Here is a 13154-nt window from a genome sequence, read left to right as displayed (position 1 = left end):
CGCAAGCGGCCCCTCGGGCATAAACAACCGTTTAGTCATGAAAATCTGAATATGAATACGAATATGAATGAACCCCTAAATTAGCGGGAATAAAGGTTAATGTTTTTGCTTATTTATTTGCCATGCTATTTATTTCATGAGAATAGTGTTTTCTTTGAGTGTAATAATTTTATTGTAAGTGTCATTATATTTAACTATGTTGAGGAGCATGTGAGGCCCACGGATTGGCACTTGTGCTACATCGGTGGGTCTCTCATGCTTCTTACACAGGCGTCTCCATCCTTGGATGGGGGTGGTCGTGTTTTTGCTTATTTATTTGCCATGCTATTTATTTCATAAGAATAGTGTTTTCTTTGAGTGTAATAATTTTATTGTAAGTGTCATTATATTTAACTATGGTGAGGGGCATGTGAGGCCCACGGATTGGCACTTGTGCTACATCGGTGGGTCTCTCATGCTTCTTACACAGGCGTCTCCATCCTTGGATGGGGGTGGTCGTGTTTTTGCTTATTTATTTGCCATGCTATTTATTTCATGAGAATAGTGTTTTCTTTGAGTGTAATAATTTTATTGTTAGTGTCATTATATTTAATTATGTTGAGGGGCATCAGACGTGCGGCCCACGGATTGGCACTTGTGCTACATAGGTGGGTCTCGCATGCTTCTTACACAGGCGTCTCCATCCTTGGATGGAGATGGTTGTGTTTTTTGCTATTTTTTATGCCCTTGATGTTGTGTATGTGCAGCTGGCCGCTTTTTTTTATAGTTTTATTGTTTAATTTTAAGGTAAATTCATATTTTGTATATTGATAAGTATTGTAATTTTTATAAATGCTGTATTATTTTCATTATTATGTGTATTATGTATTCAGCGCCTAGAGGCCGCTTTGTGTGCAATAGTGCGCTTTTAATAAATTTCTTATTATTATTATTATTATTATTATTAATGACTCTGCGTTTTTGAAATGAGGACATTTTTGGACAGCGTTACGTAGTTAGAGCTAGTTAGGGCGGTTTTCGGACTTTTTTTTGTTATAAACATCCTGGTACGTATCATTCTTCCTTAAATTTTCTCGGTTTATATGAAAGCAGTTCTCGAAAGAAATGGCGCAGCGCGAGCCCTGAAAAGTTGCGTGTCATAAACCGTAGTTAGGGCGGTTTTCGAATTTTTTTTGTTATAAACATCCTCGTACGTATCATTCTTATTTAAATTTTCTTTCTCTTTCCACCATGTACAATTGCACAAATAGCACAGATAGCGCTTATACTGGAAGCAACTCAGATATTATAATCATTGCTTTTATAAATTGCACAAATTGCAACACCTGTGGCTATTTCTACAATTTGTAATGTGTCCTTAAAATATCTTCGCTTAAGTTGTACCACGCGTGCGAAATCACAAAATTTATGATTAGAATTAGTAGAACCGCGGGAGAACATGCATGGCCGCTAAATTCCAATTTTCTATGCTTTTTTACCTCACTTGTTCGGCTCAAAATTAAAAGGGGGAAAATCTGACAGTAAAAGCTAACATTTTATGGAAAATAAATACTAATCTATTTTTACAGAAATGTTATAATATGGCTTTAAATCAACACCAATATAACAACGAAACATTATTGCGAAAATTATTTTTAATACTATTTAGTTAAATTTTCCGCTTCTTCAGCCTCACGACACCACACGTCTGTGGTCTGTCTCTTCGCAGATCTCTTCGTTTATATTAAGTTTATATATTCATAGCGCCCTCTGCTTAAATAAGATCGCCTTCACGAGAGAGGGCGATTACTTTATTACACCGGACAAACATGACTAAGTTGGACTGAATAGATAGTGCTATCTACAGTAGATAGCAGTGTACAACTAAACTCCAGGTCCCGACGACCCGTTGGTACATAGTGACCCGTTGGTAGGCCTACATAGTGACCCGTCGATACATTACGTCACAGTAAAAGAAGTCTCTGATTTATGGTCACTTTAAAACCGAATATACTAAAAATCTGGCTCACTTACGGGATCGGATATCAACGTTTGCACATGAGTGCACGTCAGGCATATCGAATTGCATTTTGAATACGAGGAATGTCCTTCTGATATAAAGTAATTTTGATTTTTTGAATTTGAATAAAACCCATTTCATGGCAAATTATTAAAAAATGATTTATTTTTTATTTTTTCATATTTAGGTCTTTTTGGGAAAAAATGTAGGCCTATATCTTTAATAAGAAAAGTCCAAATGTTCAAATGATCGTCGGCTTTTCCTCCCAGCTACATACACTTTAAGTAGGCCTATATATCAATTTGTGATGACCAAAGGAGTCACAAGGTGACCACAGATAGTGCGTTCATTTTATTAAAAAAGACGGATTTCATTACCATTTTAGCCTGTTTAGGGGGTAAGGTGTATCGGTGGTGGGGAGTCTTACAATTTTTGTTGCCGAAATAGGGGGATCGCAATTTTATTGACGGCGACTTTTTGTAAATTTGGGACCCCCCGAAGAAAAACGATAGCCCCCTAAACCCATGGGAACTAGTGACGGCGGCGGAAACGTTAAAATGTAGGAGGGGGAAGCATATTTTGTGCTGCAATGAATAATTTTCAATTCCAGACTCTTTTAGCCCAAATGAGGATGCATTTTAAATTTTGGTATTAGGTGGGCCAGTGTTCGCGAATCGCGTAACATTTGCTGATTTTATCATGATTTTAGTCAAAATCACGATGTTTTACCACGAGCAAAAAAATATAGTTGGCAGAAGCGGGGGACGGAAGTGATGGAACTAATGTGGAAAATAAATAAATAGAAGTCACCATTACCATGCCACAAATTTTATGAGAGACGTAGTCGGTGCTTGTATCAGTGACTGCAAAGTCATTAAACCCTGTAGTTAAATATAGTTAAAACGGACCATCCTCCTTAAAATATCTTCGCTTAAAGTTGTACCACGCGTGCGAAATCACAAAATAAGTTTAACATTTTCGCAATTTTCAAAGAATCGTGCCGATATCAGTTATGATTATCAATATGTATATTTGCTATCGACCGGATCTAAAGAGCATTTATCAGATACCGTCTAGTCAATGAAGAATAGACCTGAATCAAGTCATATAATCAATTAAAATAATTACACTAAAATGTAAATTTTATTGAACATTTGAACAATAGTAACAGGCACATGTGATGGGTGTACGGTTATCAGTGCATACATGTTCTCTAGGAGTGAAAACGTTTTACAAAAAGTTTGCAACAATTTCCAAAAAACTATATCCCAAATTGACATTTTGTTGCGATATGAATAATTGTGTACTATATAAATTTAGTCTTTCTTGTTCAATTGACGTAAACTAATGTTCATCATTTTAGTTCGATTTCCTAACAGCAAAATACATCATGGACTCATAAATGTCAACTTTCCACCCATCATCAAACTTCATCCAACCGTTGGGAGATTAACCCACCATCTCCGGTATCAGCCCATCCGAGCATCTCGGGGCACTAACAAGTATTGATAGTATTCTTTCTTCATTCGCACGATACCAATTTGGAACTGCCTGCCTGTGGAAGCTGTAACATCAACATCAGACCAAGCCTTCCAGTCAGCAGCACTCCCTGCAGTTAGAGCTTTACAGCCTTCTGCAGTCCACCAGGTTCTCTAAGCATCTAGAGTTCATTTTTACTCGCACATCTTGTACATATCCTGCACTATTGGCACATCTGCACCTGTGTTTTGAGCAGCACATTTTTTCTCCTTGGACAAGCTATCTGCTTTATTTAGGAGCATAAAGACTGAAGACTGAAGACTCCTCGACCTATTTCAAAGCTGCTGAAGCTTGAACTCAGATGGCGCACTGAAATATGTTTTTGTTTGTCAGTGTTTGTTGTTGGTCATTTTTTACATAATTACAAGAACCAGCAAGAGGCGTCCCGGGACCTCCGAACCAAGGGGGCAACATTTCAAACTCGCCCGCTGACCAACTACTATAGCGACTTTTAAATGTTTACCGGGACAAATGCGCGCAGACAATGCACTTTTAACGCTAAAATGTGTCGTTTCAAAGTTCCCGAGGTAAACGGGTCAAATGTCAAATGTTGGGTTCCACAGAGGACAAGAATTGACATATTCTTCGATTTGGTAAAAATGCTCAATTCTATGCCGACATCACTGATTGCTCGTCACACAATGCCAACATCACCGATGCTCGTCACACAAATCCCACGCCAAGTTCACTGATTGCTCGTCACAATAATCTTATGCCAACTTCACTGAGAGCTCGTCAAACCATTCTTATGCGGATTTAACTGATTGCTCGACACACAAATCCTATGCCGACTTCACTGATTGCTCGTCACAACAATCGTATGCATGCTTCACTGTATGCTCGTCACACCAATCCTATGCCTATTTCATTGATCATGTTGATTGCTCGTCACACCAATTGTATACCAACCTCACTGATTGCTCGTCACACCAAACTTATGCTTATTTTATTGATTGCTCGTCACACAAATCTTATGCCGACATGACTGATTGCCCATCACACCAATCTTACGCCGACTTCACTAATTGCTCGTCATACCAATCTTATGCCGACTAGATTGATTGCTCGTCACAAAAATCTTATGCCGACTTCCAATTATTGCTCGTCATCGTCACACGAGAAATATGCCAACTTCACTGATTACTCGTCACACCAATCCTATGCCGACTTCACTAATTGCTAATCACAGTAATCTTATGCCAACATCACCGATGCTCGACACGCAAATCCTATGCCGACTTCATTGATTGCCCATCACAATAATCTTATGCCAACTTCACCGATTGCTGCTACTCACACAAATCTTTGCAAACTTCACTGATTCCTCGTCACAATAATCTTATGCCAAATTCACTGATTGCTCGTCACATAAATCTTATGCCAACTTCACTGATTGCTCGTCACATAAATCTTATGCCAACTTCACTGATTGCTCGTCACATAAATCTTATGCATGCCAACTTCACTGATTGCTCGTCACACCAATCTTAATATGCCGACTTCATTGATTACTCGTCACACCAATCTTATGCCTATTTAATTGATTGCTCGTCACACCAATTTTATGCCGACATGACTGATTGCTCGTCATACCAATCTTACGTCGACTTGACTGATTGTTCATCACACCAATTTTATGCCTATTCCATTGATTGCTCGTCACGCCAGTCTTATGCCAACTTCACTGATTACTCGTCACACCAATCTTATGTCAAATTCACTGATTGCCCGTCAAAAAAATCTAATGCCAACTTTACTGATTGCTCGTCACACCAATCTTATGCGGATTTACACTGATTGCTTATCATACCAATCTTACGCCAAAATCACCGATGCCCGACACACAGATCCTGTGCGGACTTCATTGATTGCTCCTCACACAAATCTTTTGCAAACTTCATTGATTCCTCGTCACACCAATTTTATGAAAACTTCATCGATTCCTCGTCACCACATGCACAGTCTTATGCCTATTTCACTTATTACTCGTCACACAAATCTTATGCCGACTTTACTGATTGCTCGTCACCCCAATCGTATGCCTATTTCATTGATTGCAAGTCACATAAATCTTATGCCAACTTCACTGATTGCTCGTCACACCAATCTTAATATGCCGACTTCATTGATTACTCGTCACACCAATCTTATGCCTATTTAATTGATTGCTCGTCACACCAATTTTATGCCGACATGACTGATTGCTCGTCATACCAATCTTACGTCGACTTGACTGATTGTTCATCACACCAATCTTATGCCAACTTCACTGATTGCAAGTCACATAAATCTTATGCCAACTTCACTGATTGCTCGTCACACCAATCTTAATATGCCGACTTCATTGATTACTCGTCACACCAATCTTATGCCTATTTAATTGATTGCTCGTCACACCAATTTTATGCCGACATGACTGATTGCTCGTCATACCAATCTTACGTCGACTTGACTGATTGTTCATCACACCAATTTTATGCCTATTCCATTGATTGCTCGTCACGCCAGTCTTATGCCGACTTCACTGATTACTCGTCACACCAATCTTATGTCAAATTCACTGATTGCCCGTCATAAAAATCTAATGCCAACTTCACTGATTACTCGTCACACCAATCTTATGTCAAATTCACTGATTGCCCGTCACACAATGCCAACATCACTGATTGCTCGTCACACCAATCTTATGCGGATTTACACTGATTGCTTATCATACCAATCTTACGCCAAAATCACCAATGCCCGACACACATATCCTGTGCCGACTTCTGTGCCGACTTCATTGATTGCTCCTCACACAAATCTTTTGCAAACTTCATTGATTCCTCGTCACACCAATTTTATGAAAACTTCATTGATTCCTCGTCACCACAGTATTATGCCTATTTCACTTATTACTCGTCACACAAATCTTATGCCGACTTCATTGATTGCTCCTCACACAAATCTTTTGCAAACTTCATTGATTCCTCGTCACACCAATTTTATGAAAACTTCATTGATTCCTCGTCACCACAGTATTATGCCTATTTCACTTATTACTCGTCACACAAATCTTATGCAGACTTTACTGATTGCTCGTCACCCCAATCTTATGCCTATTTCATTGATTGCTCGTCACATAAATCTTATGCCAACTTCACTGATTGCTCGTCACATAAATCTTATGCCAACTTCACTGATTGCTCGTCACACCAATCTTAATATGCCGACTTCATTGATTACTCGTCACACCAATCTGATGCCTATTTAATTGATTGCTCGTCACACCAATTTTATGCCGACATGACTGATTGCTCGTCATACCAATCTTACGTCGACTTGACTGATTGTTCATCACACCAATTTTATGCCTATTCCATTGATTGCTCGTCACGCCAGTCTTATGCCGACTTCACTGATTACTCGTCACACCAATCTTATGTCAAATTCACTGATTGCCCGTCAAAAAAATCTAATGCCAACTTTACTGATTGCTCGTCACACCAATCTTATGTCAAATTCACTGATTGCCCGTCAAAAAAATCTAATGCCAACTTTACTGATTGCTCATCACACCAATCTTATGTCAAATTCACTGATTGCCCGTCATAAAAATCTAATGCCAACTTCACTGATTACTCGTCACACCAATCTTATGTCAAATTCACTGATTGCCCGTCAAAAAAATCTAATGCCAACTTTACTGATTGCTCGTCACACCAATCTTATGCGGATTTACACTGATTGCTTATCATACCAATCTTACGCCAAAATCACCAATGCCCGACACACAGATCCTGTGCCGACTTCATTGATTGCTCCTCACACAAATCTTTTGCAAACTTCATTGATTCCTCGTCACACCAATTTTATGAAACTTCATTGATTCCTCGTCACCACAGTCTTATGCCTATTTCACTTATTACTCGTCACACAAATCTTATGCCGACTTTACTGATTGCTCGTCACCCCAATCTTATGCCTATTTCATTGATTGCTAGTCACACCAATCTTATGCCGACATAACTGATTGCTCGTCATACCAATCTCATGTCGAGTTAAATAATTGCTCGTCACGCCAATCTTATGTCGGCTTCACTGATTGCCCGTTACACCAATCTTATGCTGCCTTCGCTGATTACTCGTCACACCAATCTTATGCCGACCTCACGGATTACTCGTCGCACCAATATTATGCCAACTTCACTTATGCCGACTTCACCGATTACTCGACACATCACTGATTGCTCGTCACACCAATCTTATACCAACATCAGTATTTTCTCGTTAGACTGATCTTATGTCAACTTCACTGATTGTTCGTCACACCAATCTTATGCCGACTTGTGATTCACGCGGGACATACATTGACACGTTCTTTGAATTTGATAAAAAATGGCCAATCCTATGCCAACCTTTTGCCTGTCACACAATGCCAATATCACCGATACTCGTCACAAATCTTATGCCAACATCACCGATGCTCGACGCACAAATCCTATGCCGACTTCACTGATTGCCCGTCACACAATGCCAACATCACAGATACTCGTCACACCAATCTTATGCGGACTTCACTATAAATCACAGCAATCCTATGCCAAAATCACCGATGCTAGACACACAAATCCTATGCCGACTTCAATAATTGCCCATGACAATAATCTTATGCCAACTTCATCGATCGCTGCTCCTCACACAGATCTTTAGCAAACTTCACAGATTCTTCGTCACAACAATCATATGCCAACTTCACTGATTCCTCGTCACATCAATCTTATGACAACTTCATTAATTCCTCGTCACAAAAATCCTATGCCAACATCACTTATAACTCGTAACAAAATCTTATGCCAACTTCACTGATTACTCGTCACCCCAATCTTATGCCTATTTCATTGATTGCTCGTCACACCAATCGTATGTCGAGTTGACTGATTGCTCGTTACACAAATCTTATGCCTATTTCAATGATTGCTCGTAACACCAATCTTATGATCGCTCGTCACGCCAATCTTATATCTATTTCATTGATTGCTCGTCACAATAATCTTATGCCGACTTCAATGATTACTCGTCACAATAATCTTATGCCAACTTCATTAATTCCTCGTCCCAAAAATCTTATGCCAACATCACTGATTGCTCGTCACACCAATCTTATGCACATTTCACTGATAGCTCGTCACACCAATCGTATGTCGAGTTGACTGATTGCTCGTCATACCAATCTTACGATTGCTCGTCACACCAAGCTGATGCCTATTTCATTGATTGCTCGTCACAACAATCTTATGCCGACTTCACTGATTACTCGTCACACCAATCTTATGCCTATTTCATTGATTACTCGTCACACCAATCTTATGCCGATTTCACCGATTACTCGCCACACCAATCTTATGTCGGCTTCACTAATTGCCCGTTACACCAATCTTATGCTGCCTTCACTGATTACTCGTCGCACCAATATTATGCCAACTTCACTTATGCCGACTTCACCGATTACTCGACACACCAATCATATTGCGGTCTTCACTGATTGCTCGTCACACCAATCTTATACCAACATCAGTATTTTCTCGTTAGACTGATCTTACGCCAACTTCACTGATTGTTCGTCACACCAATCTTATGCCGACTTGTGATTCACGCGGGACATACATTGACACGTTCTTTGAATTTGATAAAAAATGGCCAGTCCTATGCCAACCTTTTGCCTGTCACACAATGCCAACATCACCGATACTCGTCACAAATCTTATGCCAACATCACCGATGCTCGATGCACAAATCCTATGCCGACTTCACTGATTGCCCGTCACACAATGCCAACATCACAGATACTCGTCACACCAATCTTATGCGGACTTCACTATAAATCACAGTAATCCTGCCAACACAATGCCAACATCACCGATACTCGTCACAAATCTTATGCCAACATCACCGATGCTCGATGCACAAATCCTATGCCGACTTCACTGATTGCCCGTGCGTCACACAATGCCAACATCACAGATACTCGTCACACAAATCCTATGCCGACTTCAATAATTGCCAATGACAATAATCTTATGCCAACTTCATCGATCGCTGCTCCTCACACAGATCTTCACAAACTTCACAGATTCTTCGTCACAACAATCATATGCCAACTTCACTGATTCCTCGTCACACCAATCTTATGACAACTTCATTAATTCCTCGTCACAAAAATCTTATGCCAACATCACTGATAACTCGTCACAAAATCTTATGCCAACTTCACTGATTACTCGTCACCCCAATCTTATGCCTATTTCATTGATTGCTCGTCACACCAATCGTATGTCGAGTTGACTGATTGCTCGTAACACAAATCTTATGCCTATTTCAATGATTGCTCGTAACACCAATCTTATGATCGCTCGTCATGCCAATTTTATATCTATTTCATTGATTGCTCGTCACAACAATCTTATGCCGACTTCAATGATTACTCGTCACAATAATCTTATGCCAACTTCATTAATTCCTCGTCCCAAAAATCTTATGCCAACATCACTGATTGCTCGTCACACCAATCTTATGATAACTTCATTGATTGTTCGTCACACCAATCTTATGCCGACTTCACTGATAACTCGTCACACCAATCTTATGCCTATTTCATTGATTGCCCGTCACACCAATCTTAAGCTGGCTTCAGTGAATGCTCGTCACACCAATCTTATGATAACTTCATTGATTGTTCGTCACACCAATCTTATGCCGACTTCACTAATTACTCGTCACACCAATCTTATGCCTATTTCACTGATTGCCCGTCACACCAATCTTATGCTTCACTGATTACTCGTCACACCAATCTTATGCCTATTAAATTGATTACTTATCACAATAATCTTATGTCGACTTCACTGTCTGCTCGTCACACCAATCATATGCTGAATTCATTGATTGCTCGTCACACCAATCTTATGCCGACTTCACTGAATGCTCGTCACACCAATCTTATGCCAACTTCACTGATTGCTGGTCCCACCAATCTTATGTCAACTTCATTCATTGTTCGTCACACCAATCGTATGCCACCTTTACTGATTACTCGTCACAAAAATCTTATGCCGACTTCAATGTCTGCTCGTCACACCAATCATATGCCGAATTTATTGATTATTTGTCACACCAATCTTATGCCAACTGCACTGATTATTTGTCACCCAAATCTTATGCCGACTTCACTGATTACTCGGTAAACCAATCTTATGCCTATTTCAATGATTGCTCGTCACACCAACCTTATGCCAACTTCACGGATTGCTAGTCACACCAATCTTATGCCAACTTCACTTATGCCGATTTCACTGATTAGGCCAGTTAAAGTCGATTTTGAGTTTCCCATCACCCGCCCTCACTTGATTTTCTGACCCTCACTTGATTTCATTATTGTGATTTTCCAAAAAATACCGATAAAAACTGGTTATATTTGCAAAAAAAATGATGAATATCTATTTATTTTTTGTGGAAAAATCTAAATCAAAACATACATTTTGCTGTCAACCTTGCTTGCAGACTTTTTTTTAATATACTTTGATTCTCGTTTGGGCTAAACATCCATCTTCAAGTGAGTGAGCGGTAAATAACAACACATTTTACATGTGTGTTGGTCATATAATGAAAGACAGAAAAATAATGAATAATGAATAATGAAATAGTTACCTCACTTGTTTTCAGAAATTATGTGACGGGAAACTCAAAATTGACTGTTAGGGGCCTAAACCATAGGATTAGGCCCTTCACAATTTATTTTTAGTGTACTGTCTAAGATTTTTTTTTAAAGGCACAAAGTAACTTTTAGTTATTAATTATTAATTAGGCTTACTTATTATTTTCTTTATTTTGAAATGAGCGGTCACAGCCCAATATCAACTGTACATTTTGGCACTCCAGATTTAATATTGCAATTGTGCTTGATTTTATACATTGATAATAATGTAGGGGTGTTATTTGTTTGTTCATCATCATGATATCAAAGTAAGAAAGAAAGTATCAAATTAATGAAATTGAAATGTCATTTAAAGGAGTATTTTGTGATCCTAGCATCTTCTTTTTATGATATTTTTCAGTAGATATCCACGAAAATTTCAGTTGATTCCAATTTTGCGTTTGCGAGTTATGCATGATTATGTGTAAAAAAATACTGCTCCATAGACAATGTGTTGTAATTACGTTCTGGTATACCAGAACATAATTCAAATTTCACGATATTTTTGCTAAACAAATTAATCTGCAACAAATTTTTTGTACATAAACATGAAGCCAGAGGTATCAAAAATCTCAACTTTTTTTGAGAAAAGTGGGGGGATGATGCTGTGGATCACGAAATGCCCTTTTAATTGACAACATCACTTTCAGATGTTTGTGGAAGAAGTAAAATCTGAATGTTGCACTGGTCCATATGGGCAGGGACAGGTGATTTGCGCGGGAAAAAATAGCAAATTGAGCGGAGATTGCGCGGAACTTTATTTCAGTGCAAATCATGTATCCCTGCCCATAGGAAAAAAATAGCCAATTGCGCGGAGATTGCGCAGAAAAAAAGTTCAGCGCGAATCGCCTGTCCCTGGGCATCAGGCAGGGTTACCCTTGTACACTGCAGTAAAGTGGTTGGCAATATTTTAGGGGTGATTGCAAAGTCTTTAATTATTGTGTCAAACATTTGCAATTTTAATACTACAAATACAATGACCCCAAGGGGCCTGATTCCAAAAGAACAACAGTTCTCAAACTCGGCTATAGGTTAAACCTACCAATAGCTACCCAATTGGGTAGCTTCATTTATACACGCCACACCAATTTTTACTCGCCAGACCAATCTTGTGCTTATTTCATTGATTGCTTGTCGCACCAATGTTAATATTCCAACTTCACTGATAACTCGTCACACCAATCTTATGCCTATTTCGTTGATTGCTTGTCACACCAATCTTATGCAGACTTCACTGATTGCTCGTCACACCAAACCTATACCAACATCACCGATGCTCGTTACCAATCTTATGCCGACATCAGGGCTACTCGTCACAAATCGTATACCAACTTTATTGATTGTTCGTCACACCAAACTTATGCCGACTTCGCTGATTACCCGTCAAAATAAGCTTATGCCAACTTCTCTGATTGCTCGTCACACAATCTTATGCCGACTTCACTGATTGCTCGTCGCACTAATCTTATGACAACTTCACTGATTGCTCGTCACACCAATATTATGCCAACTTCACTGATTGTTCGTCACACTAATTTTATGCCAACTTCATTGATTGCTCGTCTCATGACTCTTATGTCGGCTTCACTGATCGCTCGTCACAAAAATCTTATGCCAACTTTATTGATTGCTCGTCACACCAACATAAATCATATGATCAATTACTGCAAATAACTGTACACTCTGGAGATGAGAGTAGGAGTGTTGCTGGTTCATCGCATTACTGATGAAGTCTTCCAATCGGATAATGAAACGTCTACAACGTGAGTAAATTATTGAATTTGTATAACATAATTTATCAATAGTAAGATATCTAACAGTCATGATGAACTTATTGATTGCTCGTCACACCAATCTTATGCCGACTTCGAGGATTGCTAGTAT

The sequence above is a fragment of the Amphiura filiformis genome, chromosome 9, assembly GCF_039555335.1.
Source record: "Amphiura filiformis chromosome 9, Afil_fr2py, whole genome shotgun sequence".
Lineage (NCBI taxonomy): Eukaryota > Metazoa > Echinodermata > Ophiuroidea > Amphilepidida > Amphiuridae > Amphiura > Amphiura filiformis.
This window is presented reverse-complemented; position numbering follows the sequence as displayed.